The sequence below is a fragment of the Vicia villosa genome, linkage group LG3, assembly GCF_029867415.1.
Source record: "Vicia villosa cultivar HV-30 ecotype Madison, WI linkage group LG3, Vvil1.0, whole genome shotgun sequence".
Lineage (NCBI taxonomy): Eukaryota > Viridiplantae > Streptophyta > Magnoliopsida > Fabales > Fabaceae > Vicia > Vicia villosa.
In genome coordinates, this window is record NC_081182.1 from 15,066,966 (window position 1) to 15,080,403 (window position 13,438).

Consider the following 13,438-nt stretch of genomic DNA (forward strand, 5'->3'; position numbering starts at 1 on the left):
ATTTTAAAATTAACTCCTAAAATTTCCAAAAAATTGCAAATTGATCTATAAAAATTTTCAAATTGGTCTCTTTAAATTTTACAAATTTCAAAATGGTCCTAATTTGTATAATTTAATTTTGCCCATAAACATTAAAATTTTTAAAATGACTCAAAAAACATAACAATAATTTATCTTAATACTTTATTAAAACAAAAAAATATAAAAATAAATGGATTTCAATTGAACCATTTAAATTACTTAAAATTTTAAATTCTTTAAAAATTTTCAATTATCTTATTCAAACACACTAAGTTTTTAGTGGACATGTGACGTTAAGTACTCTTGGATTTTCAATGTTAACCCATTGATATTTCTGGTGTTTCTCAACCTCTCCAACAAATGATATCAAAGTTGATGGTTTGAATAAGGGATTGAATTCTTGTATCAAAAGTCTTCCTAACATGATGATGGTTAGGCAGTGTGTATCATTGAAGTGACGGTGACTTGCAATGTAACTTGGAAAGAGTATCAATGGTGATAAACGTGTGTGGATGAAATAGCTTCTTCCTAGGGAAAATATGGTGGATGAACTACCATTTGATGGGGAGATTGTTTAGATACAAGTGTAAGTTGGAAGTCTCACATTTCTTAAAAAAATGGAGCTTGAACACTTTATAAATGAGATGACCCATATACCCTAAAACCTTAAAGTTTTAGGATGAGTATATGGTGTGTCCCTCTCACTTGTGGGTTGCTCCTCTCATGACTCATAAATGGTATTAAAGTCATGAATAGGCTTGTTGGGAGAGAGGAAGTGAAATTCTAATATGGATCAAGACTAGCGATATAGGTAATTCAAACTTTTGGGAGGAATGTTGAATTCAATTGTGATTGATTAAATTTCATATTGACTAAAAATAGAAGAAATGTTAAATATATAAGATAAACGAATCATACTCCCATTATCTTAAGATTTAAATAAATATATTATGTTATAATTAATATCTCTTGAATCTTGAACGTTAAGGCAATTAACATTTCCGACACTCTCTAGACTTTTCAACAAATTATACTATTAATTAATTAATTAAGAAAACTATTTTCATTATGTAGATAATAATTATTAGTACTTTCTCAATGTCCTTCCTTAATGATTATTAATAGTAAAAACTATTATGAAATAAATAATTTTTTTTATTATTTTTAATTTATTTGATTAAGACCACTTTATTTATTAAATAATACTACACATCATATAAATCATTTTAATATTTAATTATTAATTATTCTGAGATGCTCTCGTTTATCTAATATAATTTAATGATACATCAATTCTAATGCACATTAACACACCGTATATGTTTTGGTTGGATCTATCATTATTGTTAAAAATATAAATTAATAAAAGTTATGATTTTTTTAAAGGCAGACAAGAAATAATATATAAATAAAGGGGAAACACTACGATCAAAGTACAGGGAGACCCTGGAAGAACGACACAAGAAGTACTAAACTCGGCATTAAAACCAACAAGAACACAAAAAAGAAACTAGAAGAGCAACCTTGCCGATACTCAAAACAAAACTACAAGCTAAAAACAAATAGAAAAACCAAAAATAAAAAAGACTAGAACTATCCAATACAAGGACACAGAAGGAACACCAAAATCATATAGTAACTAACAAGAACACATTCAATGGAGGTTAAAACCGTCCACCTCTATTAGCTTAGAAACAGGATAGGGTTATCCAGCCAGACCGAGAAGACACAAGAGTTATCCACTGATCTACCAAGATACCATTTCCAAGCTAAGAAGATACTCATGTCTTCCACGCCTTATGTTGTCACCGAAGATCTAGAAAAAACTATATCATTACAAGATTTACAAATCGACCAAACCACGTAATGCCAAACCATCTTCAACCCACCCCTAGTCCTAGGAATAGTATACGAGGAAAAAAAACATCTGAAAAAGTGTTAAGATATCACTAGGCAAAACTGTACACCACCCCAACCACCTAAAGATCCTATACCAAACAAAGGATGCAAACTCAGGGGTCACAAAGAGATGGGAGGAGGACTAAATGAAAAAAATAGCAAAAGGGATAGAAAAAAGTCTCAGAGGTCAGAGGGACACCCCTCTTAAGTAAGTTGACTCTCGTAGGGATATGATCTTGAAGAAGCTGTCAAGAGAAAATTATACCTTTAGAAGGAGCCCAACTACACTAAATGGTCGGAAGAACTAAGTTAAATAGTAGAGACCTGACGACCTGGAGGAACACACGAGTTAGAAGACACGAGTAAGAAGAAGACACAAAATAAACCTCATTACTGGACTCACGCCCCCTCCACGCATCCCTCTCAACTGTAGGGGTGAAGCCACTAATCACAGATTAAAAATCACTAAAAAGAGCCAACTCATAATCAAAGAGAAAAAGTCTTCTCTCTCCCTCCCATCTACCAACCTTTCCCATAAAATTAGTAGTCTCGTCATAAATGGAGAAAAGCCTACGGGATCTAAGAAGAAGAGAAGAGTCCCCAATCCAAATATCGTCCCTGAAAGAAGTCATGAAAATTATATAACGTTGTATAGATAATTTTTCTTTACTAATAAATTTTTATTTCTCCTCAATATAATTTTAACTTGAAAAATACTTAACTAAAGAAAAATAATGCCCAATATATTAAAGAGTTAATAGTAGTTTAGCCCCCTGTAATATGAGCGTGTTTCGGTTTACCCCCTCTCCACCGTTGTCAAAGGCAGGTTTTGGCAACGGTTTTTTTTGAAAAAACCGTTGCCAATAGGTAGGGAGGGGGGAAAAGCAAAATTCGCTAACATTACAGGGGTGAATTACTATTAACCCTATATTAAATTATGTTAAAAAGAAATACTCACATTTATTATACAACGTATAGCTTTTACAATTTTATCAAAGATCCTTGGTCTTTCATGTCGTAACTTTATTTGGTTTGTAATCTCGTTTTTCTTTTCGGACGGTTGTTGTCCGTTTTTGTGTATTAAGGTTGGAGAATCCTTAGTTCTCCCGTTAATATAATTCCTTGCTTCCTAAAAAAAATACAACGGGCATGCCTTGAATAATAATATTTACAGTTTTATAAATCTCAAAATAAAATGAAACTATTTATTTATGCTTGCAAATTTTTATTCAACAAGACTTATTTCTTAAAAAAAATCTAAATAACAATTTACTTTATGGTCAAAATTTAAGGATTTCCTCTATTCTTAAAAATTATTAGAGTGTCACTACGAAAAAGTATTAATATACATTTGAAGATATCACACTTAATATAAACATTTTCCTCCTCTAATAACTATCGATCAATTGGAAAATTAATTAACCTTCATATTTAACACCATGCATATGCATACTTCCCACACGGTTTTAACTTACTTGATTATATCTAAATATCTTCTACCCATGCAAAACCACATTAACTGAGTCATATTCTCTTTTAAGGAAACATATAGTGCTATAAATTGGAGTGATATGAAGCCAATTTTATTCAATGCAATTACAAAACAATATTATCGCCAAGAATAAAAAATAAATAGTGTTATGGCTAACACCAATGCTTCAATTGTTCTAGCTGTTCTTGTTGTAGCATTATTTCTGAATGGCTATAATGCTGTGAGTGTAGAAAGAGATAATGAACTTGAGAAAGGTGCAGCAGGAGTAGACGGAGATCCTTGCTATTGGGGAACAGCATGCCATATTTCATACTGTGCCCCATTTTGTCGGACAAGAGGCTTTTCTGGCGGTAATTGTATAGCGCCGGTATTGTGTTGTTGCAAGTAAGGAGTTTGAGAGATATATGTTTCATAACTCTACATTCTATATATATGATTTACAAGTATATCAACAAAATAGTATTTAAGGTTATAATTAAAATAAGTTTGAAAAAGCACCATTGCACTTATCCAGATGATGTTATATATGTGATTAGACTAAAATAATCTTGACGGTCATGTAATAATGTGATGTGAAAGTATACACACTCAAACAAATAATAATAAAGAAAGAAAGAGATTATGCACACAAAGATATGGGTTTATTACAAATTCTAAGTATGTATGATTTAGTCAATTTATTGTTAACACGTTGTTTTGAGGTTTTAAGTGTTTAAACTTTAAAGAGAGTTGGAAAAATCAAATCATCTTAAATTAGTGTAATTTAATTTGCTAAAACAATATTAAGGCATATATAACAATGTATTTTCAATAATATTATTTGTAGTGTGTGCGCTTGACTTTCTCTAAGGTGATAGTATTTTTTTTTCCAGCTTTGCAAGATATAATTTGCTTAAGTGGGGTTGATTAATGTTTCACACTGTTATAATTTTGTTGAAAATAATAAACTATACTTCGATCTATGCAGATTCTCGTTCAGTTTTTCGATTCTTGATTCTAATTGTTCTGTCCTATCTTTCTTCTTCCTTATGTGTATCTTTAATGATGAAGATACTTGTGTATTTGTGGGAAATGAGAAGAATTGAGAAAAAAATTGGTGTTACTTGCCTAAAAATGTCTGTTTGTAGGCATTTTATTCCAACAGTCATATTCTACTCCAAGAGTCATGTCCCAGCATCCATGAAGAGAGAGAAGAGTAATTTAAATATTAATTTTCAAAATAAAACCTCATTGACTTAATAATTCCTCTACCAAAATAATCACCACATTTATGTGTCTTTCATTTAAGCCAAAATTTTGTTTACATGAATCACATTTAATCCAACAATAGCCCACACAACTCATGTGACAACTTAATGTTTCAATCTTATACCATAATTGTGCACCATTCATTGAAAACACCAAGTTATTATCTTTAATGATTTGAAATGATCGAATCACGGCGGTCACAAATCACTAGTGCAGAAAATGCTTTTTACAGAAAATGCTTTTTACATCGGGCCTGGGCCCGAGACGATGTAATAAGTGAGAGACATTTTACATCGGGCCAAACCCATGTGAAATATTAACATACCACATCGGTTGAATTCAGACGTCTGATGTGAAAAATAATGCAAATTTTTAATAAATAAAATATGTCATATTTTACATCAGTTGGCGTTTTTGTCCGATGTAATAGATAATGTTTACATCGGTTGGCCACTTTGCACGATGTAATAGATAGTGTTTACATCGGTTGGCCACTTTGCCCGATGTAAGAGATAAGTTCTTACATCGATTTTCCATTTTGTCCGATGTAATATGTTTTCTGCTTTTAAGCATATAATAGCTGTTTTTCCTATTTTAACCTGTAATTTTTTTGGTACCTATTTTTCCATATAAATTTCAAATGCCACGCAGACCAAAGTTAGGTTGCTATTTTGCATATTTTTCCCACAGCACACAGAGTCACAGACCACATTTATGTCACTATTTTCATATTTTTCTAACCAGCAAAGAATATGATTTCATTGCACCAAATAGCTAATATATATATGAGGGGTGCTATGTGTACACTAAAAAGTATATACACCGTATTTACACCCTAACATTTTCAATGAATTTTAACTCCAACACAAATATCTAGGCAAGAAAATTATTAAAAAACAACAAAAGTATAAGGAACCGTATGTTTATACGGTGTAGGTGTAGCTTTTAGTGTAAGCATATCATTTCTCTCTCTCTCTCTCTCTCAATATATATATATATATATATATATATATATATATATATATTCTTCAAAATTTACAAAAGTATTAATTTAGGATACACAAGTGAATCAAATCTTTCATATCTGTTATTCCATTATGAGGAGACCCAATGTTCTCTTCATCTCTCACTAGTGCAAAAAGATCAATATAATTTTAAAATTTACACCCGATATACTAAAAACGGGTGTAAATAAGAAACACGTTGGCATTTCTGTAAATAATAGATCTTTTTAAGTATTAGTATGTATCAATTTACACCCTATTTTTTAAAAATGGGTGTAAATTAAAAATACTATTATAATTAAATCTCAATTACTCCCATTAAATTTAAAACGGGTGTAAATTTAAATAGCCTAAATATTATTTAATTTTATAACTTAAAATATTAATCATTAATATAAACACATTTAAAAACCACAATATATTTTATTAAGGGCTTATGTAATCTATTTTATTAAGCTTATAACTTAATAATTTTCAAGAGTAAAAACATTAACAAATTCAAAACACAATGTCATCGAAACCCATTTCTCAATTGCATGAACCTTTCTCTTCGAAACTCGTCTCATCGCCTGAAAGAGTGCAAACACGTCGAAACACGGCAAAGAATTGGGAGAGACTGGGAAGCGAGAAATCCAACCATTTTCTAAACTCCTTTCTCGCATTTTCTTTGCGTATATCGGTTTTTTCGATTCACCTAATGACTCCGTAATCAGAAACTTCCGTTTGTAAAAACATGATTCCTTCATTTCTCTACGGTTCTTCACCCAAAACCCTATCGATTATTCATCATATCATCAACTCCTGCCCCCTCCTTCTACCGCTGCGACGTCTTCATTGACTGAAACTAGATAGATCGGTTGGGCTTTGAAGCTTCTCCTAAAGAATCCAGTAAGATCGAGATGTACTTTGGATTTGACACAACTCATGTTGCTGCTGGGTAAATCGTTGAACCTATTTCATTTTTTGGATAATTCATTTTTCTAATTGTTGAATAGACTAGGAGTTTTCGATATAGAGAAGGGGCTTTGAAGCTTTGATCTTAAGAATGTTCATTCACTGTTTGATGAATTGATTCAGAGAGCTTCTGATTGTGTTTTGTCTATGAATGGGACTTCTACTGCTACTTTAATTCAAGGAAAGTTCCTAATAGTTCTGCTTTGACGCTTTCGACGAATTATTCGAAGAATTTGACTTCTGTTTCTGGTTCTTGAGGTGGTTTGAGAAGCAGATTCCTTCAATTGTTCCTTCTTCTACCTTTGTTCATGTGGAGAGAAAAGTTTATGCAAAGGCTTTTGAGTTGTTCAAAAGAGACCATAGTTATGTGAGCAAGTCTAAGTCTACATTTTATCCGACGGGTATGGATTGAACTGAATTTTGCATCCAAACCCCAAATAATGGATTCATCCTTAAAATCCACAACTGTTGCAGGTATAATATTTCAATATGTTGATTTAGTTAGTCATCTTATTGTTTGTTTAAGTAGCCATATTCAAGGTTTAATTGAGATAGTAATGATAGCTTTTGGTTGTCCTGCAATTTTAAATATTGTGTTGAATTGTGGTGCTGAATTATGGTGTTAAATATTGGGCTGGGACATCCCCGAAGCCTCTAAGGTAACCCTATTTTTCATCATAAAATCTCAGATCTAGTGTTTTTTGAGGTTGTTCTTTGTCTCGTGTTGTAGATCTGGTGGATTATTTGTGTTTTAGGTATGTTTGATGTTTGATTCAGGTAAAGTTGATTTTTTTCCTCTCATAAAGCTTTCAGCTTTTATGTAACGATTTTGTTTGATTGAATTTTAGGTTTTGATCCTTTTATAACTTTTTATCAGCCCAAAAAAAGTTTAATTTAATGTGAATGATTATTTATTTTGTGATTATAATGTGAGTTGATTCTTTCTTGAATCAAAGTTCATTTGAATGTGTTGAAAAAGTATACCTATGGAAATCATATTGTTGCGCGTGTAGAGAAACTTGTTGCTGCTGGAGGTGCTTTTTCACATTATTCCCCATTTCCATTCTCAAACTCCTCATTATCACATTTGTTAACCGATGATGTAATCTGTTGCAGAAAGAAGAATTGCTGCTCAGACTCCTCAACATGCTTAGGCGTGACATAGGAAAATAATGTTTGTTTGTAGTTTGTACAGCTAGCTAACAGAGCTTAGTGCAAGCTTCTTCATCAAGAGTCTATGAATTGTAGGCTCCTCTAGGATTGTCTACATTCTTAATATGCTTTATATGGTTACTTACAAAAATAAGGAGAAAATTTTAATTTTTAATATATATATAGTATTCTATTATCGAACTCGGTAAAGTTTTTATCAATGAAGTTAAACTTGTAGGATTTAATTCAGTTGTTAAGAAAACGCTTACAAATAGGAAGGTATGAATGACTTTATTTCTTGACTCTTGTTCATGTTTCTGTTCGGGTGGGTTACCCTTGCCATTTTCCTCTATTGTGAATGTTACCATAGATTTGTTGATTTAGTCAATTTTAGAGTTGTGTTGTTTTATTTTCTCTATTCATCAGTTTTATTTTGGAATGGTATCTCTGCTGGTTTTATGCGGCAGGATTCACAAGTGCTTATCTTAGTAGATAAGACCAATTAACTAATCCAAACAGGGCCTTAATGCAACAGATTGGGATGTAATGCTGATGTATCTCTGTTGGTGTTATTGGTTCCTCCAATGTTCAAATTGTAAGAGGAAGAGCAAAGGTACAGAAACTCCATTTCCTTTAATAAGAAATATTAATTTGAGTATCCAATGTGTTTGTTAAAATGTAAAAGGGCGCAGGACAGAGTTTGGGGCATGATCTTTGCTTCAGAAAGAAATTTGACATAGCAGTAGTCAGGGCCGTTGTAAAGACGAGAGTTTAATACTTTATTGCCATGTTAACAGTCTATAGTTTGTTTGTTTGCTGAGTTGGAATCTCAAACATTTCGTCACTAATTCTTGGAATCTCAAACATTTCGTCACTAATTGTTGGAATCTCAACTGTTTCAACATCAATAGTTCCTCTGTGATGAAAAAATGTTTTTTCAAGTTCACTCTACTGTTTCAAATATTTGGGGTTTTTTATTAATTCATATTGTTGGTAGTTTCATTATCTTGGATTTGATTAGTGTTATATGGTGATGGTTCTACTTATTTGCAACTCTGTTGCTTGATGAAAATGTGTTTAAATATGTATGATTAGCTTTGGTGGTTCTACTCATGACATCTTTCATATTTGTTTAAATATGTATGCTTAGTTTTGTAACTATTTATAGAACTTAATGGTCGTTTTTAGTTCAGCATAGTAACTATCTAGCATATGCATACGTTATACTAAAGATAGGCCTTTGTCTCTTTTAAATGGTTCAATTGTTAAGTTGGATAATGTAAAGGCTTTAATTTTATTTGATATTAACTACTTTACACCTTACAATTTTACAGATGTTGAAATATATAAGCCAAATTGTTGATAAATTGTTGGAACCGAAATTCTTAGCTTTTGGCTGTGGTTGCAGTTCCATGGATGCTCTTACCACACGTGATCACCTTGAAACGAAGGTGCAAATTCGTATCCATATGCTGAGATACATTAAGTAAACTCAAATTCTGTAATACAATATTTTCATCTGTATTCTATCATTGCATGTAGAAAAAGCTAGTGATGCTGAACAGAGTCATGAATTTGATGATTTCAGGAGAGGCGCTAATCTGAGTTCTCATATTCCTCGTCCAGCAAACCTACCAGCTCCTCTTACAGCTTTTGTACAAGTTATTGGTGTTGTTAGCAGTGACAAGTCCTTCAAAGCTGAGTTATGGACCAACTTTGGTGATGAAATTGGTATATAGCTAGTGCCACTTCATTCTACCTTATCTACTTATTCAAATATTTCCAATCTTCTCAATCAAGTACATCTATTATTTAATTAATGAAAAGTTCTAAGTGCAGCTACTACCATTTGGTTGCCTCTTCCTCCACAACATGTTTTCAATTTCTTCAAAGATGAGAGGAAAAGATCTCAGGTTTGTTGTATACTTTTAATTAGTACTATTTTATGTTATCTATAATGAATGACCTTAGAATTAAAGGCTTTTTTAATGTTTATGTATCCAAAGTCCTCATTGTGATGCATCAGTATCATAAATAATGGAGAATTATATATATTTTATGATTAAGTTAATTCGGCATTACCAACTTAAAAGACTAATATGGTCAAAGTTTAGACATAAAATTGTTTTAGAACTATAAGCCCATCCAAAGGATGCTGTAACATAAATTGCGACAATACAATAGAAATGTTTTCTTAGACTTGAAGACAAGAGGTATTGGTATGTCAAAATCAATTATTTATGTTGTGTTACTCAAAATTGAAAATGTGATTGAAACTCAGTGTTTAACGTATCGATCATGACTAATAGGAAGGGTAGAATTCTAGCATACCCTGGTGGCGAATAGGGGTGATCAAAACCAAACCAACCCAATAGAAAACCGCAAACCAAACCAAACCAAACCGAAACCGCAAAAAACCGCATTTGGTTCGGATTAGTTTGGGTCAGTTCTTACAAAACCGCACGGTTCGGTTTGGTTTGCGGTTTGCATTTTGTAAACCGAACCAAACCGAATCAAACCGCACTATGTTACAACCTAAATTTTACTAACTCACATCCGACCCAAAGTTAAACTTATTATACATTAGCATTATGATTACGAACAATTTTCTCATCCTTACACATATAATTTCAGTTCCGATCTTCTAAAATCTCTAATAACATTATCGCACCTTCTTTGCCACATACATCTTCCCTCTTCTTCTATAATCTCTACTCTCTTATATTCTTTCTTTTTCACCTTCTCATTTTTATGTAAATGTTTCGTATTTCAGTTTCGTTTTTATCGCATATCTTCTTCTCTAATCTCTCAACATTTTTTTCTTTTTCACTTTCACTAATCTTTCGTCTCCTCTATTTTTTTTTGTTTCGTTATAATAATTTTTATATTGTTTTATGCTATTATTTTATGTTTAATATTCCACTTTTGTCTAATTTAATTTTTACATATTAAATGAAAAATTGTTGTCAAAATATGACGAGTTTTGTTGTTATTTGATAGTGTATGAATGTATAAATACAAAATTATGTTATCATCTATATGTGTATGTATGGCTCAATAAAATATTTGTAAAAAACCGAACCAACCGAATCGAACCAAACCGCATTAGTGTGGTTTGGTTTGGTTCGGATTTTTTTTAAAAGCCAACCGAACCAAACCAAACCGCACTATTTTTTCTCTTGCGGTTCGGATGATTTTTTTCGTCAAAACCGCCCAAACCGCACCGCGAGCACCCCTAGTGGCGAATCAGTTGGTGTATGAATACTCTTATTAGGTGGCTAGCTATTATGAGACACGTGTATTATAGTAGTATTTAACTTGATCTTATTACTAATTTAATGTAATAGTATCTATATAAAATAAGTTTTTATATGAGACACGTTTATTATATTAATGTGCATAACTTTATAAATTTGTCTTTTTCTACATTGAAAATTTCACCACTTAAAATCACAATTATATATTTGTTGAAACTAAGGATAGTGATAAGATACTGAGTTTTGTCAATTCTAAAATTTTATCCATCAAAAACATTTAAGTATATAACTTTGACTGGTAATCTATCACATGTAATTTTTCTGAATTTGAGTTTGACATTTTTAAAATTTTGATTGATATTAGACTATTTAAAAATTTATTTTATTTGAATATATATAAATAAACAATTAATCTAATATTTTGTGAAATTATTTGTTTATGATTATTTATAAAAAAAATTATTTCATGAGAAATTTTTTATATATATATATATATATATATATATATATATATATATATATATATATATATATATATATATATATATATATATACTTTTAATTTATAGTATAATATATAATATAATAATAATAAATTTATCGTATTTATTTAAGTGGATTGACCTGATAAATTTAAAAAAATTCAATTATAACTAGTGACTACTAACATCAAATGATTAGTTTGGCAGAAAATAACTATTAGCATAGATTTCATGCATACTAATTTCTCAAGTTTAGTGTTTGACAAGAAATGAGATGCAAGTAAAGCAACCAAAGCCACTTTCATGCATTTGATCTGCCAGATATCACAACTCAACTATTAGTGAGACTTATCTTCAATATCATTATAATTATTCGATAAAGTTCCAATAACTTCCTGTATGTTTCTAAATTTATATACAAATTGTACCTGAATGTAACAATAAAAAAACTTGCAGATAGTTTTGTTAGTTATTGTCAACTAGTGAATATATTTTTGGGTTGTATGTTGATATACTTTTCTTGACTAATACATGATTCTCCCTTATTTTTATGTGTATGATTTTATAGTATTTAAAATATTATTCTTAGATAAACTTGAATAATTCAATTCAAAGATGTGCCATTGTGATTGTTAAGCTTCAAAAAAATTTGCAAGATGTGTGTTAACATGAAAATTTGCAGGGGGTTTGATACAACTGAATCATGGACAAGGTCAATCTCTTCAATATGTTGTCAATGCGGCTTTTATGACATCACTTTTTGCTGATTATATGGAAATATGTGTTCTTGGATGGAATTGTGGCCTTAATTACATTCCAAGGTCTGATCTCAAGTCATTTGCAACCTCTCAGGTACCATATTCGTTATTCCGGTTTTGATTCATATATTTTTGCCACAATTTCGGAAATGTTCGTCAAAGTTCAAATAATTGGTTAACAATAAATGTGATTTTCATATTGGCATGAAACAGATGGATTACATCATGGGTCAAAATCCAATGAACATGAGCTACATAGTTGGATATGGCAAGAAGTTTCCAACTCATATTCATCAGAGATGCATCAATTCCAAATAATCACAAAAATTACTCATGCACTAGTCGTTGGAAGTGGCGCGACACCCCTAACAGAAATCCTAACAACATCACAGGAGCAATGGTTGGAAGTGTCAAGTATAGATTTTTTCGACAAAGGATGTTTTCATTATTTTATGGACTTTGGCAGTACATGTTCAACAAGTTAGAGCTTCATGTACTCATTTTAGGGATTGACAAGGCTGGCAAAATGGTTAAACATTTTTTAACCTCGTAGTTTTTAAGAAATTAGAGGTTTGTTGTGTGGCTTTGAATTGCTATTTATTGAATAATTTTGTAGACTTTGCTTGAGAAGATGAAGTCGGTGTACACGAGTGTAGAAGGTCTTCCTCCTGATCGAATTGTGGAAAGCAATTGCTTCTCCAGGGCGTGGTATTTTGGCCATGGATGAATCCAATGCTACATGTGGAAAGCGGTTGGATTCAATTAAACTAGAGAACACCGAAGCTAACCGTCAAGCATGGCGTAAAATTATATATGAAGAAAGTGTTATGACTTGGTTAAAATATAATTTTTATGTGTATGATTTTATAGTACTTGAAATATTATGAATGCACATGATTTTGTATACTTTTTGGTTAATATTAAAAATAATTTGACTTAGTTAAAATATGATTTTTATGTGTATGATTTTATAGTATTTGCAATATTATGATTGAAAATGAAATATAACTAAATGGTGTATATGAAATAGGGTGTAAATAGATTTAAATATAATATAATGGTGTTTATTAAAATAGGGTGTAATTAAGAACGTATCTACACCTGATTTTAATTAAAACAGGGTGTAATTAAAACGTAATTAGGCCCAATTATACCCGATTTTTATTAAAAC

At 31.1% G+C, this 13,438-nt stretch overlaps 1 long non-coding RNA gene across 1 annotated transcript; it reads left to right on the forward strand.

Annotated features, from left to right (window-relative positions):
* Nucleotides 1-12,301: 12,301 nt before the first annotated feature.
* Nucleotides 12,302-13,154, forward strand: LOC131654982 (uncharacterized). The gene is made up of 3 exons (XR_009299614.1): nucleotides 12,302-12,361; nucleotides 12,481-12,796; nucleotides 12,884-13,154. It is a non-coding gene; the product is annotated as an uncharacterized LOC131654982 (long non-coding RNA).
* Nucleotides 13,155-13,438: the final 284 nt, after the last annotated feature.